This window comes from Hyperolius riggenbachi, chromosome 2, assembly GCF_040937935.1.
Source record: "Hyperolius riggenbachi isolate aHypRig1 chromosome 2, aHypRig1.pri, whole genome shotgun sequence".
NCBI classification, from domain to species: Eukaryota; Metazoa; Chordata; class Amphibia; order Anura; family Hyperoliidae; genus Hyperolius; species Hyperolius riggenbachi.
In genome coordinates, this window is record NC_090647.1 from 219,742,637 (window position 1) to 219,748,636 (window position 6,000).

Below are 6,000 nucleotides of genomic sequence, written 5' to 3' on the forward strand. Positions count from 1 at the left end.
CCTCATCATCATCATCCCCAAACATCTCCTCTGAGCCACCAACCAACTCTTCTGTCCCAACATCCCCTGCATCAGGCCACTCCTCCTCCCCCTGAAATTGTGGTTGTTCTGCGCCAAAAAAAACCTCCTCCACCTCCTGGAGGTCTGGCTGGAAACGGTGGCTTGCTGCTCCGCCATCATTTCCACGACTTTGAGCCTGAGCCTGACTCTCCGCAATAGGCCCGGGGCGACGACCCGTCTCAAAGATGGGCGCAACACGCTGCTGCTGCGCCTCTGCTCCCTCCTCCACAACTCTGCGGTCAGTGGCTGGAGGCGCACCAGTCACAGACCTGCTGGTGCTGGCAGTGGCTGCAGCAATGGCGCTGCCTCTCCTGGTAGTGCCTCGCCCTCTACCTCTGCCAGTCATTGTGCAATAATATAGAAATACAATAAGAAAAAATAAATAAATATATAAAGGGCGGGAAAGGCTGTAAACTTTAATAAAGAGTATGGGTTGGTGGTGAGTGACAAAAAAAATGAGTTTTTTATTTAAATAAAAATAAAGTACTACTACTAGTATTGTAGTCTACAGTAGTCGATAACTAACAATAAAAGTCTGTCACACACGGCGCAATCAATAGGGTCAGGCAGATGGCAGTCACAGATCACAACAGATGCTGGCCTGTAAAGTCACTATTACACAGACAGTAGTGTAGCTGCGACACTAAATAAACTCACAGACTAGCAGTACAAATTAAGTAAACTAGTACATAGGTAACACAATTACTACTAACTATAATACCTAGTAGTAGTGCAGTCTACAGTAGTCGAGAACTAACTAGTGTGACAGACAGTGACAATAAATGTCTGTCACACACGGACGCAATCAGTAGGGTCAGACAGATGGCAGTCACAGATCACAACAGAGGCTGGCCTGTAAAGTCACTATTACACAGACAGTAGTGAAGCTGCAGCACTAAATAAACTCACAGACTAGCAGTACAAATTAAGTAAACTAGTACATAGGTAACATAACTACTTCTAACTATACTCCCTACTACTCCCTAACCTACCTACAGCTAGAAGGCTAAGGCTACCCTAGGCTAGCAGACCCTAGCCTGCACACAGACCTAACACTAGCCTAGCACAGTATACAGTACACTACACTAGCTCACTGAACTGTAACAATCAAATCACTATCTATCTATAAATCAATACAATCAATGTGTTCAGGAGGTGTAAATTAGCAAAAACGCTGTGTTTAACAGTAAAGGTGGCCGTGCACTGGTCGATTTGCCATCAGATCGACCAACAGATAGATCGCTTTCTGATCGAATCTGATCAGAGAGGGATCGTATGGCTGCCTTTACTGCAAACAGATTGTGAATCGATTTCAGCATGAAACCGATCACAATCTGTGGAGCTGCCGCCCTCCCCCCCGCATACATTACCTGCTCCGGCCGGCGCGACTCCCCTGGTCTCCGCTGTCTTCTTCTCCGCGCTGGGCTCCGGGTTCCGGCTGGCTTCACAGAACTTCCTGTCCAGGGGAAGTTTAAACAGTAGAGGGCGCTCTAGGGCAGGAAGTTCAGTGAAGCTGCAGCCCTGGAGCCTGGAGCGGAGAAGAAGACAGCAGAGACCGGGGGAGTCGCGCTGGCCGGAGCAGGTATTGTATTGCCGCTGTATCGCGTCAATCGTCGGGCATTCAAACGCTGCTATCAACGCACTCCCGACCCGCCGGCGATGGAGAGAAATCTTCCGCACGGACGCATCGATGGGAATGATTGATTTCAGATGGAAATCGATCGTTCTGTCAGCGTTTGCGCGACGATTTCACAGCAGATTCGATCACAGTGATCAAATCTGCTGTATATCGGTGGGAAAATCGTTAGTTGTATGGGCCCCTTTAGAAAGCACTTGCTCAGACGAACAGCAGCACTGGAGATGCTCTCAGTACCCCAGAGTTACAAGCAAAGACGTGCTCCTTAAATGGCCGCCGCCTTATATAGAGGAGGGAGGGCCAGGCTCCCCTCCTCTGATTGGTTGCTAGGGCCTCGGCTGGGGGCCTTCTGATTGGACCGATGACGTCATCCCCTGGATACCGTAATCCGGATTCGTGATCACGGGTTAACACCCGTGATCATGACCAAATTCGAGCGTTACTATCCAGATACATTTGAATTCGAATTTGGGATCGGTATCAATCTTCGAATTCGAATTCGAGCCAGGATTAATGAAAAACTACCTGTGAACGGGTAAATTCGAATTCGAGATCACTGGCGAGCAACCCTGCACATTACCCAGTGTTCTCTCCCACAAAATAGTGGTAGGTATTAGATTGTGAGCTCCTATGAGAAAAGTCAGTAACATGATTATGTTCTCTGCAAAGTGCTGCAGAAGATACCAGTGCTATATAAGTACATAATAATAATAATACGGTAGGACATTAGAAGATGTCACTGCTATATAAATGCGTAACAATAATATGGTAGGACATTAGACTGACTATAGTAGGATTCGATTGGGAGCTTCCCTTGAGGAAAGTCAGTGACATGACTATGTACTTTGCAGGGGCGTACCTAGAAATCCCTGGGCCCCCCTGCAAAAAAAAAAATCCCCCCCCCCCCCCCCAGGGCCCGCTCTGGGGCTTTTGGGGGGCAGGAGGGGTCGCAGCATAAGAGGAGAGTGTGGCAGATCGGTGGGGCCTTACCCCCCCCCCCCGTCACCTCGGTCTCTCCTCTTAGCGCTCCCCCTCCTGCAATCATTGGTGGCAGCGGGCAGGCAGCAGCGGCGGTGGCAGGCTGAATACATTACCTCCTTCTCACTGGAGGACTTCCGTTCTCTAAGAGCAACTTCCTGTTTACACAGGAAGTTGCAAGAAGCTCTTAGAACGGAAGTCCTCCAGCGAGAAGGAGGTAATGTATTCATCCTGCCGCCACCACCGCTGCTGCTGCTGCTGCCTGCCAGCTGCCACCAATGATTGCAGGAGGGGGAGCGCTGAGAGGAGAGCCCGAGGTGAGGGAGGGGGGGGGGGGAATTTCCCCCCTCCCAACCGATCTGCCACACTCTCCTCTTATGCTGCGACCCCTCCTGCCCCCAAAAGTCTCTGAGCGGGCCCGCGGGCCCTAGGGCCCCCCCCCCCCCCGCGACGGCAGGGGTTGCATCCCCTATTGGTACGCCAGTGGTACTTTGTAAAGTGCTGCAAAATATGGCAGTGCTATGTAAATACATAATAATAATAATATGGTAGGACATTACACTATGACTATGGAAGGATTAGACTCTGAGCTCCTCTGAATACAGTCAGTAACATGACTATGTACTCTGTAAAGTGCTGCGGAAGATGTCAGTGCTATATAAATTCATAATAATAATATGGTAAGACATTAGATTATGACTTTGGTGTTGTTTGTGAGCTCCTCTGAGGACAGTCAGTAACATGACTATGTACTCTGTAAAGTGCTGTGGAAGATGTCAGTGCTATATAAATTCATAATAATAATATGGTAAAACATTAGATTATGACTTTGGTGTGGTTAGATTGTGAGCTCATCTGAGGACATGACTATGTACTCTGTAAAGTGCTGCAGAAAATGTCAGTGCTATATAAATACATGGTAATAATATGGTAGGACATAAATTAAATTACCTGGTGGGTGGGTGGGCAGGCTAAATTTAATTACCTGGTGGTGGGCTAAATTCAATTACCTGGTGGGTGGTGGGGGTGGGCTAAATTCAATTACCTGGTGGGTGGTGGGGGTGGGTTAAATTCAATTACCTGGTGTTGGGGGGGGGGGGGGGAGTCCTGATCTCTTTCCTCTCTCCCTCACCTAAGAGGCCCCCTCCTGTCGAGTGCGCCGGTGGCAGAAGAGTCAGCTACTGTCTCCAGGCTCCAGCAGATGATAGAGCTCCAGCCGCCTCATCCTGTCTTCTCCTCTGCCGCTCGCACTGAATAAGAAAGTAGTATGAGCAGCATTGCAGACTGTGCAGAGGAGGAGACAGCGTGGACCAGGCGGCTGGAGCTCTATCATCTGCTGGAGCCCGGAGACAGTAGCTGAATCTACCACTGCCGCACTTGACAGGACGGGGGCCCCCTAGGTGAGGGAGGGATTGGAGTTGGGCCCCCGGAGGGGAAAAAAAGTAAAAAATAAATGTTTTTAATCGATGGCAGATCTTAACGGGGCCCTCAAGAAACAGAACTTGGGTTCCCGCGTGGCCGTATGTCCACCACTGACCTGCACCATGCTGTCTTTTCTCCTCAATTGATTTGTGCCTGCACTTCTCTCAAGCCCCTCCTTACAACCAGGATGCTAAGGGGAGGAGGGGCGCTCTATGTAGTGTGTGGATAGACTCCAGACTGCAGCCTAGCAACAGAATGCTACAGCTCAAGAGCACAGAGCGCACCCCTCTCACAAGGGCTGAACCATTTACTGAAGGGAGGGGGGTCTAAACTTCTGAACTGTGAACTGAGCAAAGTAAAGGCTCTGTTCTCTGACACAACTATGGTCCTGACATCACACTGTGGGAGAGGTTTCACTACAATATCAGCCATACAGAGCCCCCTGATGATCCGTTTGTGAAAAGGTAAAGATTTCTCATGGGAAAGGGGGTATCAGCCAGTGGCGCAGCAATAGGGTTTGCAGAGGTTGTGACCGCATCAGGGCCCTTGGGCCAGAGGGGCCACCACTCAACCACAGTATTAGCAATTTATTGGTCCTATGCTTGTAATAATCACTTCTATAGATGCTCTGAATGGTAGTAATCATAAACAATCTGTTCCCCATCCCATCCTTGCACCTCTGACGCTGTGGTTATCCTTAGCAGATTTTGGTGCACCGTATAATTTGTTAGGTATAGAGTTCTTGGGGGGCCCAATGTAAAACTTGCACAGGGGCCCATAGTTCCTTAGCTACGCCACTGGTATCAGCTACTGATTGGTGTTATAATTTAAGTAGGCCTCAGTTATTTGGACTGAGTTTTAGGTAAAAGGCTTGTTCGCAGAGTATACCTTTAAATAGAGGTTTTCGTGATGCAGGCAGAAGCATCTCAGTGTCTGCTTGAAGCAGATGATACAAGCAGATACTGAGAAGATGTTCCTAGTCCAAGGTCTTAGGCCTACACTGCCCCAGACAAAAGGACTACGGGAACAATCAACATGGGCCATATTTATAAAATATAACATTCTGGCAACTAGGGCATAATATCTTATGGAATATTAATCGAGTAGGTGTGTGTCCTGACATCACAAGGGATCTGAACCAATCATAGATGGATCAGATGGGGTCACATTTAACTCTTTCTGGTTCATATAAAACCCACAGCCGGAGTAGGGAGTAGCACTCTCTTTTCTGTCTTGCTACCTGTCCCTGCTGGCTTAAACCTTTATATAATCCATTTCTGTTCTGATATGATGTATGCTGTACATAGGTAGTCTAGAAGATGTAACGTAGTCTAGAAAGAAGATAACTGACTAACATTCAGGAGGAAGGTTAGTCAAGAGCTTGTAACGCAAATGGACTTAAAGAACGATTGCTTCGCTAAGCTGTAACGACATGTAGAGATGAGTATCTGTATATCTGTGTACTTAATAAACTCCATCAAACTTTGAAGACGCCTAAGAAAGTCTATCTCCTGCTTGCTGTGATAAGTCGTGTTTGCAACTCTTGCTGATGACGAGTTTGCTGGTGCCGGAGAAAAAGGTGATTTATAACAATTGGGATGAAGTTCAGTTATTGGCTACGGTTTCTCTTCGGTTAAAATAGTAAGTGAAGCAGTTGAAAATCTACCAACACAAAAAAAAGTTTTGTTGCAGCTTTAATAGGCCCATAGTCTGAAGGCCTGGTCTGTTGATTGAGCTGCCTGTGAATTAGGTATGAGCAGAAGCAGGAAGCCAGGAATAGAGAGCCAGGAGACAGCAAAGAGCTGAGGTTACGGGAGGGCCAGTAAGAGCTGCATACATTAATCACATTTCAACTATTTATTCTGATAGTCCAAGCATCTTGAGAGAGAGAGAGCAACCAGTGA

At 47.9% G+C, this 6,000-nt stretch overlaps 1 long non-coding RNA gene across 1 annotated transcript in view; it reads right to left on the reverse strand.

The window, feature by feature from the left end:
• Window positions 1–4,305, reverse strand: part of LOC137546121 (uncharacterized) — a 64,208-nt gene extending 59,903 nt beyond the window's left edge. Inside the window, exon 1 of the long non-coding RNA XR_011026179.1 lies at window positions 4,212–4,305. This is a non-coding gene — a long non-coding RNA (uncharacterized lncRNA). The remainder of the gene's footprint in view (window positions 1–4,211) is intronic.
• Window positions 4,306–6,000: the final 1,695 nt, after the last annotated feature.